General features: G+C 41.7%; 1 protein-coding gene across 3 annotated transcripts in view; it reads left to right on the top strand.

Annotated features, from left to right (window-relative positions):
* The window catches only part of PRKG1 (protein kinase cGMP-dependent 1), a 1124099-nt gene that overhangs the window by 94495 nt on the left and 1012227 nt on the right, over positions 1-17377 (top strand). The gene's annotated exons all lie outside the window — the stretch shown is intronic.

The following is a 17377-nucleotide window of genomic DNA, read 5'->3' as shown; positions in this document are numbered from 1 at the left end:
CCAAGTCTAGACAACAGATCCAGCGGCACCAAAGCAAACCTGGACCTTGTCAGAGCCCTGTTCAAGAACAGCCGGCCCTGTACTTGCCCTGGATCCAGCTTTTTTTTGCTGACCATTCCCCAAATGTTACGATCGTTCCCCAAATTCTACGACCGGACCAGATAACAGGTGTAGCTCTTTCCCCTGCAAGGCGAAAGCTGGATCTAGGACAAAGCAATCAGGGCTCGTGGCCAGAGGTAATATCTTTTATTAGACCAACAGGATTTTTGGAAAAACATTTCTTTAATTGCAAGCTTTCGGGCACAAACACCCTTCATCAGGCATCGGAGAAAAGAGTGTAAAAGTTCTCCTGGGTAGAAACGAAAGTTCAAATTGCATAGGATTTCACAGAGGGGTGAACAGATGGAAAAGGCCTCTGGGCAGCAGTTCGTAGCTGGTAAGGAGTTTCAGCTCTCCTGTAAGGCTGTGATGATGCAAATGACCTTGGACAAAGGCAAGAGCAGGATCTCAGGTTTCTGGTGGTCAAAGTTGTTTCCTGCTTGAGAAAATATGAAGATTTCATTAAAAAAATTGACTGAAATTCAGGTGTTTGTGCCCAAAAGCTTGCAACTAAAGAATTTTTTTTGCAAAAATCTTATTGGTTTAATAAAAGATATCACCTCTATCCACGAGCCCTGTTTGCTTTTTCCTTTAGATCAATACGGCTACAACCTGGATACTTGGATCCAGGACAAGTCATTTGTCACATACTTCCCTATTCCACAGGTTGCTGTACACTCCAAGCTTTTCTAGTGAAGAAGGGGGGCAGCTGTGCTGGTTTGCTACTTAGCTTGTTCAATCCAGGTGTTTAAATATTCAGATTTAGGTTCCAGATACAAATCTTGACAATGCTTTTAGGCTGAGGCATCAAAGTTTAGATTTTTCCAGTATGGCAAGAATGAGCTATTACTCTTGTTCTGGACTTGTGCTAGAGATTTAGGCAATGGCTGCTAAAGTGAGACAAAATCCTCTTGTTCCTCTTTTCTAAAAGCTGACCTGTAAAAAAAAATTATAGGCTCTCTGAATTTCCTCCAAAGCTCTTTTCCAGCTGTCACAGTCCCTTGACATGTTTGTATTTGGGCCTCCAAAGTGGCCGGTTTTCCATGCTAGTAGCTTATTTCTCTCTCTTACTGTAGCTGTAAACATATTGATAAATAGTTGGATGATCCTAATGGTTTCTGATAGGGTCCATTTAAATATATCATTTAATCAGTATTTCCTAAGGCTATGATTGGAAAAACCAAATATTTATATGTAAAATGAATGTTTAATATAACTGCAAATATCTTTGATGAAAATAAGCTCCATCTAATCAGTGTCATTGGTGGGGTATTATTTTCTGCTTGTCTTAAATATGAAAACACATTCCTCAGACATAGCACAAAAAGCACAGTTGATATAATAAGGGTACACAGAGGAATAAGGATATTAATTTCAAAGGGAAGTTAATCATACAGAAAAAAACAGACTTTCCAGTCACAAATTTCATTGTTGCACCTAAGTGCCCTGGGCAAAGTGATATGAATAGTGTAGGTAAGTGCAATTATGTTTTACATTTTTTTCCATATCAATCTGATGTTAAGAAATCAGAATGATTGTCAAAGCACTGGAAAACTAACTGGGAGCTGCTAGGTGATTTTCTGTGGAAAGTCTTATCAGGCTTGAGAGTTCTCACAGTTAATTGATTGGTCAATATATTGCCTGTAAACTTAGCAAATTGAGTCGATTTGAAGTAAAAAATAAAGTGTGGAATTTCTGCAGTGTACTGTAAATGTGTAAGATGCTTGGCTAAGTTTTGAATTGATATACAATATTTCTAGCAATTATATTTTAGTTCCTCGTTCCACAAAATTCTTCTTTTTTGTATACAGTTGTGATAATTGCATACCATAGTGCAATGAGCTGTATTTAACATTTAAATTCTATACATTTATCTTAAAATGCTGCTTTTACTCTAACTTAACATACTGCATTACTCTATGGGTACTATAGTGGGAGAAGGTCTTTTCCATTTTACATGTTTATAGTTTTACAGTGAATAAATACATTTTATTCAAGCAAAATATTCAATATTTTCTAGAGCCATGATTTCATAGGGATTTGACCTCACAAAACCATGTGCTCAAGGAAAGTACTTATTGTGATAATGTACATCACCCTTAGTATCCATCTGAATCTGTAAATTATGGCATTGCTAAGGCTTCTAACTTGAGACCCTGAAAGGAAAACAATGATGCTGTCGCACTTAAGGAAGAAAAGTGAGAATTGAGAGTTTTGCCTCTCTTGGAGTTATTACTGTTTCCAACATGAGGGTTGGGCCTAGCATTTTTGGTAGGCAGGCTAGTAATTAGCTCTATGTCCTCTCTGCATACTACTCTGAGTCGCATCCTCTGTCCAATTGTCTGCTCCGCTTTCTGCTCCCTATTCCGTATTCTTTGCCTGATCTCCTCCTCTGCTTTCTGCTTCCTGCCCTGTGCTCTCTGGTCTGATGTGTTCTACTTTCTGTTTCCCACCCTATTGGCTGCTGAACTTCCTGTCCCCTCCCTGGTTTGCTGATGCCCCATGTGCAGGCTGCCTATGCCACTTGTGGCACTCATGCTGTACGTTGGCCGCCCTTGCAATAGAACATGGATTACTTACACTCTGCTAGAGATGCATGTACCTGGATAACCCATCCTTGAGGAAGCACAACTGAGGTCCTTTTCAATGTCAGGCTTAGTTTATAGACTTTGCTACTGACTGAAATACAAGTTTCTGTGTGTCTACATGCAAAGACATATATGGCTTATAATAGGCTAGTATAAGTTTACCAGGAAAGCCTTGTTTTCCTGTTCGTGACTGCAGGGAGCAAGCACACAATCTTTAGATCACTTGTTAATGATTAATCTTCAGGTACCTTGTTACAGCCTCTTTGTGATGCTGAAATGGTGTAGGGTTTGGCTCAGTGGGGAAAGTCCCAGTGAAAGGGGATTCTGTGGAGATACTAACAACAATAAGGACTAATCCATAGCAGCTACAGACCTAGGCCCTAAAAATACAAATATACTGTCATGGCAGGGTCCTGCAGGAGGGCCGTGATCTCCTCGAGGTCCCTTGCTCCGTGTCAAGGCCGGCCCAAGGCACCCTCTTATTCTCGCCCGCCACGTCTTTGATGTTTTTATATATATATAAAAAACATCATAGTTGGGAGGCTGCCTATGACTCCCTGGGCATGGCTACTCGGGACCTCTGTCCCCGCAGTTCTTCCGGACTCCTGTGGTTTCCTGGTGTACTGGGTGCTCCCCAGGCACCCTAGCCTTATGGGCTGCGCGTGGCTCCTACCACCCCTAATACCACGCCTCAAGCCTTGCAGATGGGAAAGACGTTGGTTTGTCACGTTACATGCCCGTTCTCCCAGGCCTCCTCTGTAATCTCGCCCACTCCTGGGCCTCCCCTGTAGTCTAGCCCACTCCTGGGCTCTCTCTAATACCCAGCCTCTCACTGGGACTCTCATCAAGCCCACTCTGGGCCTTCTCTGAAAGTGTGGTCCTGCTCAGGGACCCTCTAGCGGGCCTCCGGTCCTTCAGGCCAACCGCACGGGTACCCTCTCTGATCCAGGCTCGTCGCACTGCTATCCCCTCTCCTCAGGAACAACCGCAGCACCTTGCCTCTGTCTGAGGGGTGTTGCCGCACTAGCCTACGGCTGGGCTCGCTACACCCGTCTCGGGCTTCTCAATATGGTGCTCCCTCCTCTTTGGGGCTCGCCGTGCCCACCTTGGGCTTCTCAATAGTTCCCCCTTTCTCGGGGACTCACTGGGCCCACGCTGGGCTCTTCTAAAGTGCGCTCCCCCTTCTTGGGGCTCACCACATCTATTCTAGGGCTTCCTAGCAGTGCCCCCTTCTGGGGCTCGTCATGCCCACACTGGGGCCTCACAAAGCCACCCCTCTCCGGGGCTGGGGTCTACATACCCCGCACACAACCTGGGGTCTTCGTTCCCTGCCCGCAACCCACTGGTTGCGCTCCTTGCCGCCAGCTGTGCCTTCACTGGCGCGCGAACTGCGCCTTCACTGGCGCTGTAAGAATGATGCGCCCTCCTGGCGCTAGCCCGCGCCCTCACTGGCGCTAGGGCACCCCACACTCTCTGGGGTCCCTATGAGGATACTGCGCCCTCCTCGGGCTCTGGGGCCCCCACACTCCCATGGGGCCCTTTATGAGGCCTCCTCCAACCCCTACAACCTCACCCAAGCCTCCGGCGTAATAACAAAGCCTGAATACAAACATAAACTAGAGCCTCCTGGCTATAACTGAAACTGACACCCCCTGGCTATAACAACATTGCTCAATGTAACCGCGGTATTTGCTATTAGGCTCCTCTCTACATCCTCACTCCCGGAGCCCCTGCCTCTCCGGCTGCTGGCAGAAAACTGCCAGCCTAGCCTCAGCCCTGAGCTTTATAAGGTCCAGGCCCTGCCTCCTACAGGCAGCTGGCTCCCCTTAGTTGCTCCGGCAACCCGCAGCTGCGCTCGCTACCCGGGCAACCCTCAGCTGGGCTCGTTATGTCAGGCCAGGGCTCGCTCACTCGCTCCCTGGCAGTTTCTCCTCTCTAGGAGCAGGGGCACCGGGGTGCCCTGCGACATATACATACCTAAATAGATATCATACTTCAGAGCACATTGGAAGGCCATTTGGTGTTATTGGTGTGGATGAACAGTGATGTTATAAAGCCAGTCAGAAGACATTTTGGCTATGAGTCAATGTAATTTTTAACCTTGGAAAAGGCTATGAAGCTCCCCCTGGAGGATGTTATGGTAAGAAGAAAGTATTGCTTAAATTTTACATGTTAAACAATAGATTTTAAACAGCCTTTGGTTGCTGTTGCAGAGTTGGGTTTATTTTGGGTCTAATACTGTTCCCTTTGTGAATATAAGTAAGGTAACTTATGTAAGGTTGGCAGGGCTTGGCCCTGGACATATAATTGTAAACTAATGTTATTAGATTCATGAAGCACAGATTCTGAGGGATAATAAAGATACTGTGCGCACATTGTATTATATTCAAAGCTGCATGAAGACATTATCTGAGCATCATAATGCCCTGTGAAGATCATTGTCCAGATGGGAAAGGTGAGTCATAGAGAAACTAACTACCCTGTCCAAAGTCCCACAGCAAGTTCATGCTAGAGCTGGGATTAGAACCCAGGAACAATTTTTTGGTCCAGATGCCATGCTGAATTACAAGGGCCAACAGAAATAAAGACATCAGTTTAATTCTAAGGAAATATTTACATTAAACCTATAAACAGAATATTTCATAAGAGAGGTATAAGCCTTTGTGTTAAGTAATTATAAGTAATAGCCAATCTTAAAGCTAGTCATTTTTTTTTCTATAGCTGTGTGACCTAAAAGGAGTTAAGTTGAATAGATGATAATAACTGAGGAGAAAACTGGTTTTCTGAAGAAAAATAATTGGACAGATTTTGTAAGGAACTTTTTTCTTCATCCTTGAAAGATTTCCTGTTTGTTTGATTTCCACCCATTTGATTTTCCACATCCTTGGTGGCAAAAGACAATATTCCATCATTAAAAGTGTGCTGTTTGACCAAATTTAGAGCTAAATTTAGATTAAAAAGACACCTGAACAACAAACAAACAAACAAATGGAAGAAAACAGAGGTTTTTGAGGGGGCAGGAAGGGAGTCTTTGATTTTTCTTTTCGAGGGAGTTTTTTTTTGGTTTTTTACAACAGTTAAGACCAAAAGAGAAACTTGTACAGCCACTATTACCAGGCAATTTGGGATGGCTATTTTTTAATTTTCACTCTGGGAAAATAGCCATTATTGTTTTCTTAAAGAGTGTTTTTCTTTCTGATTGACAACAGCTGTATGCTTGTTTTTGAATACTGTACATTTTGTCCTTCTAGAAATCATTAAATATGGTGGGAATACAAGCATAATCTAAAACAAAGAGGGCAGCATAGTCTATGTATTAGGCCCAATCCTGAGCTCATTGTAGGCAGTAGGCATTTTGCTTTTTACTTAAGTGAGACCCAGAATAAAAACCTTATATAAAATATAAAATGTTTTCCTTATGTAACTACATGGAAGAAAATTGTGTCATTTACAAAAAAAGAGTATGGTAAGATGAAAAATGAGTTATTTTTCTGAGTTGCCAAAGTTTTAAAATGCTTTGAATATAAAATTGGGAAATCTGCCAAAAACACCATAAATTCATTTTCTGCGGAAAAAATCTGCAAGTCATTTATATCTACAAGAGTTATGCTTAAAAAACATATTTGGTTGTATAGCCTTGGGGAAAGTACAACATACACACACAAGATTTAGCTAAATCCCTTAGACAGCTAAATTGGTTCTTTGAAGGCAAATGCACACATCGTTTATGGGCCAGAGGCGTATTTTTAAGTGATTATAATAGTAATAAAATAAACCAGAAGCATTTAGAATGAAGTACTCTTTTTTTAGTTTAGAGTGTTTGCATAAAATAAATTATCTGCTGATTTATAAATGGTATCCATGCTTCAGTACCTGGGAGCCTTTCATTAATTTAAATTCATACAACATAAGTCTAAGAAAATGTATTTGAAATACAAATATTTTATTTAAAAAATAGAAACTGGAAGCCAAATTAAAAGTACAACCCATTGATTAGGAACAGATGTTGGGAACTATGCAACCCCAAAATACCACTTAAATTGCTGCTTTCTAAAATGGAAGGGGAAAGCTGTCAAACTTTAGAGGTAACATTGGCATCTAAGATTTAGCTATGTTACACTATGGCTTCAGTGTTACACTGCAGAAAACGATACATTAAAAACAATGCCATAACTGAAAAGAGTCGTCACAGTCATTTTAGCACATCGCGGGGTGCTTTAATGGCATCATATCATCACCTTTGCAGTGGTGGTAATAACGAGGACTGAATTTTGTTAGTATAAAAATAATAAACTAATTCAGTTGGGCAGGTGTTCAAGTAATACAATAGGAATAGGAGCCCCTGAAAATCATTTATCATTCTTTTGACAGTAGTTAGCATATAAAAATAACCACAATGGGAACATGGTATAATGTTAAATTGATTGAATGTACTTTATCTTTATTACAAAATGTAATTTATGGGCCCCAGATAATCTGTTAATTCTTGGTTTAAATGGTGACATTCTTTAATGTCAGTAAGTTTATGCTGGAAGCAAAAGGTTGTGGGTGCCAGTCTCTTGAATGCTGACATTGAAGTATAATACTCATAGGAAGATGCATACTCATAGGAAATGTCAGAATTTCAGATACAGTGATAAACTGGTGTCTTCTTGTCTGTTGCATTGGCTTTCTAGGGTGAGGTAAAAGACATTAGACCAATTTTTCCCTTGCTGTACTGGACACCTCATGCTATTTAGGCAAGAGAGTGTTCATTCTCTGGCTCCAGTTGGATAACTGAGAATCTCCATGGTGTGGTAGAGCTCTTGGCTGAAGTACAATATAATCAGCTCTGACACAAATGTCCTTGGTTTCCCTAGTATAGGGGATATATTGAAAGAGTAAGATGACAGGGCAGGATGCACCTATACTTCATAAATTTGCAGCTGGCATATGTCCCTTGTAGGTATGTTGGCAGAGCATGTCAAGTATCTTTCTCTGGCTTCATAGACATAAATTTGAGCCCTGTTCTGGACTTGTGCCAAATGCCACCTTCAGTTGACTGAACTGTAAATGGATACCTCAATGTTTAGGCTGAGGAATCAAAGGATGTGATTATAGCCGTGTTGCTCCATTGTGTGCTGTTGGCTTCAGAAACTGGCACACCTTAACAGTGATAGGCAGAAGGACTGCTAAGCTTGGGACTTGTCTTTTGTAGTCCTAGACTGTTGTATCATTTGCTGAGTTCAGGAAGCTTGTTCTTGCCAGCTCTCTAACTGCCTTGCTTTAGGAAATTCATGGGGCTGACATGTCTGAGTTTGTTTTTATAACTATGAAGTTCTACAAGCTTGTTCCACAAGAATATGTTGTATCCCACAACGGACCAAAATTTGGTAATATATGCTTCGTATCAGTGGTGCCCAACCTTTTTGCCCTGAGGGCTGGATGAGTGGTGCCAGGTCCATCATTGGGCTGGATCAGGCCGGTGGGCTTAATCCAGTATGTGGGACCAGTTGCAGTGGGGATCCAGTCTAACTGCAGGAGGGGTGCACAGCCTGACCCTAATCTATCCACTCAGGCTGGGGGTGGGAGTGGCCTGGTCCCATTCTGGACTGGGGGGGTGGGGTAGGAGAGAGGGGTAGGGGAAGAGTTGCCCTGATCTGAACACGAGGGAGGAGGAGCACCCTGGCACTGGTCCAGACATGTGGGGTGGGGGGGCAGATGAAGCAGCCCCAGTCTGGACACATGGGCAGGGGTGAGTGTGGAGTGTTTCAACTCCCATCTGGATGTATGGGTGTATGTATGAGTGGGGGGGGGGCAGGGTTGTGTGTATGAGGGGTGGGAGCGGCCTGGCTTGATCTGGTCACTGGCTCAGGTGAAGAGGGATCCAGACACATGGAATTTCTGTCACACCCCTCTGCAAAATTTTCTGACCGGGGCGGGGGGGGGGGGGGTGTCCCCACAGGCCAGATAGCATAGCTCTGTGAGCTGGATTTGACCCGTGGACTGGAGGTTGAGCACTCCTGCTTTATACCACTAGTTGTAATGATTTTTGTAATCCTAATCAGTAAATGAATTTAACTGTGTTAGATTGATCTTCAAACCTTTATTAATAATTAATTGTCAATCCAAACTTGAGCAGCTAACATTTTAAAACAAAAGAAGCAAATAAATAATTTATAACTGTTTAGGACCATTTGCTCTAATACTGAGGAGTCTTTGCTAAGGTGGTTTTGTTTGTTTGTTTATTTTTTGTATAGGTAGAGTAAGCTAAATATACTACCTAGTATCACTCTGTCTCTATAATAGATTCCAAGATCTGATTCTAAAGGATCCTAAGCACTTGAGCTCAGATCCATAAAGTTATTTAGGTGCCTACCTTCCTATTGATTTCTTTGGGAAGCTAGTTGCCAAAATACCTTTATGGATTTCAGAGGAATGACGGGGCAGGTCTGTGCTCTGGGTTCTGTGCTCTGTGTGGCTTCTGGCTGTCAGTGCAGACATTATTTTTGAGCTCTCCCCACTCTCCCATCCCTAAATTGGTGCCTGGGACTGCTGCCCTGGTCACTCTGCCTTAGTTACTCTGTTACTGGTTTGGGTCTTTATTGTTGAACTTCTTTGTCTGCCATTGAAATTAACAGAGCTCAGCACCTTGCAAGACTGAATCCTTACCATGTAAGGTTTTGTGTTTCGACATATACTGTCTCTTCAGGGACAAAAGATAACTTGTGACTCACTTCAAGGCATTAGTGCATTTCATAGATGGCAGAAGTCAGATATCTGATAGCATTATTCTCCCTATGATTCAGTCTACTAAGATTCTGAGTAATGCTGACAGCAAGGAGTTACTGTTCTGTGTTGTAGTTGTGGAGCAGTAACATGACATTTTTTTCTACAATATCAAGTACTCTACTGGGTCGTATTATAATCACTAAGTATTATATAGTGGCCTCATCACTAAGTATTATATAGTGGCCTCTAGGCTGCACTGACTGTCAGGTGCTATAGATGAACAATCAGGGTTGTGGAGAAACAAAAACAAAATGAAGTACAGCTATTGGTGAGAAAGCAACATTGGGGATGCATTCAGTAGAGAGGTTCCACTTCTAAAGGTAGTCATAAAAAAAAAATCTGTGAATTTCTAATCAGTATCTATGCTATACATGGACTGTCATCCAAAATACGTACAGTTGTTTCTTGTAAGGAATATGCTAGCTTGGATTTCCTGACCAGTATAGACTGTAAAATTATTGTTCTTATAGTGAATTATGGTGAAAAAATTCTGACAGTGTTAGAAATTCTGATTGTAACTGTGGTCACAGTATACGTTCACTGTTAGTGCCTTAACTATACAAGATAATGTGCAAGATATTATTCATATATGTATATCTATGTATATATAGAGAGAGATAAAGACAGCACTTTAATCAAATAGTTCTTATGTCACATGCTAATATTTTGATATTATTAATAAATGTATATTCTTTCCCTAAGTGATGGGTCCACAGAGGAAATTAGTTCAGTGGACACACTTATCGAATCATGTAAAAACATGCCCAAATTATATCTTTATTTTGTAGTTCTGTATCTTGTCACTAGCTACCCTAGCGATGCAAAGCTTGTATTTAGCTGCAGTTTGCTGCAGTCTGATGGGAGGGCAATACAGCAATACACAGGCGATCCAGGAAGTTTTTGGAGAGTGTTGGGGACAACTTCCTGGTGCAAGCATTGGAAAGGCCAAATAGGGGTCATGGTCTTCTTGACCTGCTTCTTACAAACAGGGAAGAATTTGTGGGACTGTAGAAGTGGATGGCAATTTGGGAACCAGTGACCACAAGATGACTGAGTTCAGGAGCCTGAGGAATGGAAGGAAGGAGAGCAGCAGAGTAATGACCCTGGACTTCAGAAAAGCAGACTTCAACTTACTTGGAGAACTCACAGGTAGGATCCCCTGGGAGGCCAGTTTGAAGAAGAAGGGAGTCCAGGAGAACTGGTTGTATTTTAAAGAAACCTTACTAGGGGCACAAGAATGGACCATCCTGATGTGCAGGAAGACTAGCAAGTATGGCAGAAGACCAGCTTGGCTTAGCAGGGAATCTTCAGTGAGCTAAAATGCAAAAAAAAAAAAATGCTTACAAGAAGTGGAAACTTGGACAAATGGCTAGGGAGGAGTATAAGAACATTGCTCAGGCATGCAGGGATGAAAGGCCAAAGCACAACTAGAGTTGCAGCTAGCAAGGGACATAAAGGGTAACAAGAAGGGTTTCCAGATCCTGGACAATTGGAAGAAAAGTATGTCAGCAACATGAGGAAGATCAGGGAAAGTGTGTGCCCTTTACTGAATGGGGGAGGCAATCTAGTGACAGAAGATGAGGAAGAGGCTGAAATACTTGATGACTTTTTTACCTTAGTCTTCACAGGCAAGATCAGCTACCAAGCTACTGCACCTGGCAGCACAGTTTGGGGAGAAGGTGAGCAGCCCACAGTAGCAAAAGAACAAATTAGGGACTATTTACAAAAACTGGACGTGTACAAGACCGGGGGCCAGATACGATGCACCCAAGGGTGCCAGGGTTGGCTGCTGTGATTGCAGGGGTTCTGGCCATTATCTTTGAAAGCTCGTGGCAATCAGGAGAAGTCCTAGAGGATTGGAAAAGGTCAAATATAATGCCCACCTTTAAGAAAGGGAAGAATGAGGATCCAGAGAACTACAGACTGGTCAGCCTCACCTCAGTCCCTGGAAAAATAATGGAGCAGATCCTCAAGGAATCCATTTTTAAGCACTTGGAGGAGAAGGTGATTAGGAACAGTCAGCATGGGTTTGTCAAGGGCAAGTCATGCCTGACCAACCTGATTTTCTTCTGTGATGAGATGCAGGGAGAGCAATGGGCATAATGTAACTTGTTTGTAGGAGGGCTTTTGATATGGTTTTCCATAACATTTCTCACAAGCAAGCTAAGGAAGTATGGGATGGATAAATGGACTGTACGGTGGATAGAAAACTGGCTGGATCATTAGGCTAAAAGAGTACTAATCGACGACTCAATATCTCGTCAGTAGCCAGTCTCAAGTGGAGTGCGCCAAGGACTGGTCCTGTAGCTGATTTTGTTCAATATCTTCATCAATGACCTGAAAGATGGGTTGGTGTACACCAGGGGTGGGCAGAGTTGGGCCTGCAGGCAGGATCAGGTGTGCAGCAGACTCTATTTCCCAGCAGCCCCTGCTTGTATTGCTGCATCTGATTTCCATGGTGACCCTAGCAGTGGTGGGGCTGTGGCAGTGCGGGGCCAGGGTTTCCATGGAGACTGGCTCCAGCAGCACTGGTAGGGCATGCCAGATTCATTATTTTGCCCACCCCTGGTATACACGCTCAGCAAGTTTGTAGATGACACTAAGTTGTGGGGAATAGTAAGTGCACTGGAGGGTAGGACTAGGATTCGGAGAGACCAAGACAAATTGGAGAATTGGCCCAAAACAAATCTCATGAGGTTCAATAAGGACAAGCGCACTTAGGACAGAACAATCCCATCCACTGGTACAGGCTGGGAACTGACTGGCTAAGCAGCAGCTCTGCAGAAAAGGACCTTGCAGTCAGTGGATGATGAGTTCAGTATGAGGCAACTGTGTGCCCTTGTTGTCAAGAAGGCTAACAGTATAGTAGGAACATTACCATCAGATTGAGGGAAGTGATTCTTCCCTTCTGTTCAGTACTGATGAGGCCACATCTGGAGAACTGTATGAAGTTTTGGGCCCTGCACTACAGCAAGATGTGGACAAATTGAAGAGTGTCCAATGAAGGGTAACGAAGATGGTTAGGGGCTGGGGAATATGACTTCTGAGGGAGAGACTGAGGAAACTGCGTTTATTTGGTCTGGAGACAAGAAGAATGGGGGGGGGGGGGGATTTAATAGCAGCCTTCAGCTACCTGAAGGCTGGTTCCAAAAAGGATGGAGCTGGACTGTTCTCAGTGGTGGCAGATGACACAACAAGGAGCAACAGTCTCAAGCTGCAGAAAGGGATGTTTAGGTTGGATATTAGGAAAAAAAAGTCTCACTAGGAGGATAGTAAGGTACTGGAATAGATTACCCAGAGAGGCTGTGGAATCTCCATCTTTGGAGGTTTTTAAGGCTCAGCTAGATAGAGGCTTGGTTTGGATGATCTAGTTGGGGATGGTTGTTCTTTGACCAGGGGGTTGGACTAGATGACCTCCTGAGGTCCCTTCCAACTCTAATTTTCTACAATTCTGTGATTTTCTCTTATTTTAATTTCTTTTATTTTCAGTTTGCCTTGAAGAGAATTCTTAGAGAGAAGCAAGTATTGTTTGTACTGCTTTGGTACCATGAAAGCTGATGGCATTTTGGGCGCATTTGAACCATATGTATTTCACCAAGATAATATAGGTTTATAAATTCTCTTTTAAGTATAACAAATTAACTTTCAGAAAGAGTGTTCAGGCTTTTATAGAGACTATATAACATAGGCAATTCTAATAAACAATCCAACATAGTGAAACAGATCAGCTATCCATTAACCAGATTAATGGCTGTGCCATTAAAATTAAAAATTATCTTCTATTAAATTATCTTCTATTATTATTGTTAATTATTTTTAGTGAGATGTACACTTTCTTCAATTTCCCATTATTTGAGTGAATGTGTTAGGGCTAGATCATGGATTTTTGTAACCAGTGGGGGAGTGGTTACAGTGGCACCATATAGTAACATGAACTACCATTAAGAATTCTGGTTGAGTATGTTGTGGTTCCTTCTAGTTTTACTATGGGTTCATGTATTAAAGCATCTTCAGGACCATTCCTTGCTGTACTCCAAAGCAAAGTATAAGCTTTCCTTAAATAGTCAGCACCTTTGTGTGATGGGAAAAGAAGTGTGGTTGTGATTCTGCTCTTCAGAGGAGTTGTAAATGGTTCTGTGCATGGCTGCAAAGGAGGCTGAAGGGCATGACTTGCTTCTATACAGCTAGGTCCAACTAGGCCCCTCCCATGAAAAGAAAATGAAAAATGTATCAAAAACTGAAACAAAAGCAAATATTGAGGAAGAAGAGGACCAGAATCTTTGGTGAGTTGCAGCCATATGGCTGTTGTAATTGGTCTGGAGAGAATTGCCTTAATGTAGGCGTGATCATCTGGAAGCTTAGAAGTGACAAACAGACTCTTAGCCTACTCACTCTGCCTGTTGCTGAGCTAACTGGGATAACAGTAGCATAGTCAGGATGGTCCTGTGCCACAGTGATTGCCAACTGGTTTTTGGGGTTTTTCGGACCCTTGAGGCTATTGATAGATGGTATAAGTTGGAGCAGCTATCAACTGAGGCTGAGTGTCAGTGCTGCACAAAAACTGTAGTAGGATTGTGGGAATGTAAAGGTGAACTTCAAGCCAACTTTTCATATGCACAATGATGTGTGCTTAGTAAGACTTTAGGATCCTTACCCAATGTATCTGAATTTTTTTTAAGAATAATATTTTCCCACACATTAAGTGAATTAAATTCAACACTCTCTTCAGGTCCTCAGAATGGTTAGTTGGTTTTTAGGGTCAGTTATTCAGGATCATTGAACAAGTAGCATTAAAATGTAACACTTTGTGTTTCTTAAGGCAATGTCTTACCTGTGAAAAATTATTCATAAACTGAGTTAGTGTGCTAATATTACACAGACTTCTACCAGAGTAGAAGCGAGCAATGGGCCATTTAGTTCACAGCAAGTAACCCACAGTGGATGCTCCAAAGGAAGAAAATGATCCCATTTGCCACTTGTTCTCCAACACATTGCCTCCCTGCTCCCCTGTGCCTGCCCCCCACCTCTTGCCCTTCGTGCCCGCTTCCCCTTTTTGCCTGTTCTCCCCTGTGCCCATGCCTGACCCATGACCCCCCACAACCCCTGCACCTTTCCCACTGCAGACCTCCTGCTATTCTACTCTGGCTCTGGTTCCAGCTCTGGGGCAATCAATGGCAGCAACTGTGGCCCTGCCTTACCTTGCCTGGCCAGGCAGAAGCAGCAGTGGCAGCTCTGGGCCTGGCAAGGTCAAGGTCGGAGGGGCCAAAGTTGGAACAGATGATAAGTGGTAGAGAGGGAGAAGGGATATTGGGGCAGGTAGTGCAGTTTCCCATGTTTGAACTGTTTTTGTTTGATACTTCAGGTGTTGCCAGTTTAGTTTCCCCTGTTGGCATGACTCCATCCTTAATGTTACAGGACATGCTCCACCTCCTGTGTTATTGCTGCTTCCAGGCTATTATTGGCTTTTAATTTTGCAGAAGGCTTTAAACATTCCTAAAATAGTTATCCTCCAGAGTAGCGCTTTATAACTTTTGTTAATTGAGTGGCACCCAATTTCAAAACCTAATTCATACATTGCAGTGACTGCTTACATCCTTGCAGTGAGGGTGGGGGATCAGCCAGACAGGGATAGTACTAAGCCATGGCCCCCTGGGTGAGAATCACTGCTGTAGGGAATAAACACTGGATGTGAATGTATGAATATGTAGTTTTGATAACCTGGCTTCTCAGTGGGGCTTAGATGCCTGTAAAGAAATCCATCCCACCATCACTGTGTTTTTATTTATTTTTTTCATATTTTGTATTTATTTGAAAGGGCTGGTGGAACAAGAGGAGGAGGACAAATTTAGTACAATGGATTTACTACTAATCCATTTCGTGATCCAATTCTATTTTTCCTCCATTGAAGCCTCACTGCAGTTACTGCCATCTGCTGAGTGGTGAATCAGATTGGTTGGCTATAAATATAAAAGTTGTTTAGATGTATACTTTGTATAGTGATTGCTTAAATATCTGAAGTGACATTAAATCTCTTTGATTGAATGGCAGAGCATATATCTACTGTCTCCGTAGTATGGTTTGTGTGATAGAGATAACAATAGTATATTTCTGGTGCAATAGCAAGCAGAAGACTCACATTTTATGGTGTTCATGCAGTCACTGGTTTCCTAGGAAACTAGTGCCTGAGCACATATAGCAAAACTTTAACATTATTGCATGGATTTCAAGTATATCAGAAAATAGTCTCTCAAATTTTAAACAGAGAAAAATGATTCAAAATATTGGACTGTATGTTGTCCTTGTTCATGCTAGCAACATCTTGAAATATAATATTATTTATTAAAATGGTGACCTAACCACATTTATAACAATTATTTTTGTCTAATGCTGAATTTCTCTCTTCACCTTCCCCCTGACCTCCCCTCTTTCTCTTTCTCCCCCTTCTTTCCCTCCAAACCCCCCCAAACAAACAAAAGCCCTTTTTCTTTTAAAATTAGATTTCTAAGTGTATTTCCTAGGAGTACTTCCTGTTTAAAATTCAGAAAACTGTTGTGACAGACAAATCTTAGACCTAATCAAGGTATATATAAGAAACTGATTTGAAAATCATACTGTCAAGGCAGTTCATTTTGTTCAATTATTAAATTTTCTGTGAAGTGGATGAAAATCTGAAAAAGTAGGAAAAAAAACTATAATGTCTAGAGTGGGGGAAAGGAGGAACTAAGCATGAAACCTTGGTTTTGGGAAAACTAAAATATTTTTATTACTACAATGTTATATTTTAGATATAATTGCCATTACAGACTTTCTTGTATATATGTACATAAATATCACACTAGCTTAAAATGACACAGATGCTGAATTGTATAAACAAACAAAATTAGAAGGTCTTAATGTTGGATTTTGTCCAAAATACATTAGGCTCTATAGATGCAAAATCTCTATTGATAGTTACAGTGTCTAATTCTGGACCAGCTTTAAAAAACATTGGCTTTAGCCTTTCATTTCTTTCCTGCCCCCACAGTAACATGGTCCTAGAATCTGTCAATGCTTGTTACTATTTAAACAGTCTGATGTAAATGTGGGACAAAAAATCCACAGGGAGAGAAGAACTCATTTACGTTCTTGGGGGCCAAACGTAAACAAAGATAATAATTGATGGACACTATGTCTTATAAATAGATGGACCGTACCACATTCTCTGGCTCAGATAACAGAGGATCATGACAATGTGAATTATTGTATGTTTTAAATTCACATTCTTAATGAAGCTGTAGTTAAACTAGCCAAGCATAATATGTAAGGCAAAAAATGCAATTAAGTAGTAAAATTAAATGAATTCAAAACACAGGCTATAAGAAGAGCTGTGAAGACACTTTGAAAATGACATTTTCAACAGCTTGAAAAATTTCTACACTAATTGAAAATGTAAGGGTCTTTCATAACAACCCCATGTCCTCATCAACCAAAACCTGCACCTCCTTTTATTATATTTCTTTATAAAATATAAATTTTTTCTGCTTACAACTGCTGTCATGGATTTAATTCCTTAGGAAAAGAAGAATGCCAGTTTCAGTTTTTAACAGTTGTTTAAGTGCAACCAGAAATTCAAGAAGTTAGTAATCTTTTTATTAAAAAAAATACCATGTATAGTTAATGTTTTGCAGTGGTGTAAGAAAAAATATATAAACCTGTGATGTTCAGATTGTAGCAGAAAAGCTCAATATAGCTCTTGTTGAGATCACACATCTGATCACAGCTCTTCTAGTGTTGTCTGGTCTTTGCTAGACTGAGCAAAATGTCATTTTCAAGAACTTGTACATGCGGCTGCAGAGGAATGGTGAGCAAGTAGACTGTTCTTCCAAGCAGCAAGTAGTTGTTGATGAGGAAAGGGAGAGGAAAGAAAAATAGCAATTTCT

Source organism: Alligator mississippiensis, chromosome 6 (assembly GCF_030867095.1).
Source record: "Alligator mississippiensis isolate rAllMis1 chromosome 6, rAllMis1, whole genome shotgun sequence".
Taxonomy (NCBI): domain Eukaryota; kingdom Metazoa; phylum Chordata; order Crocodylia; family Alligatoridae; genus Alligator; species Alligator mississippiensis.
Note: the sequence above shows the minus strand (reverse complement) of the source record. Positions and strands in the feature narration are given on the sequence as shown.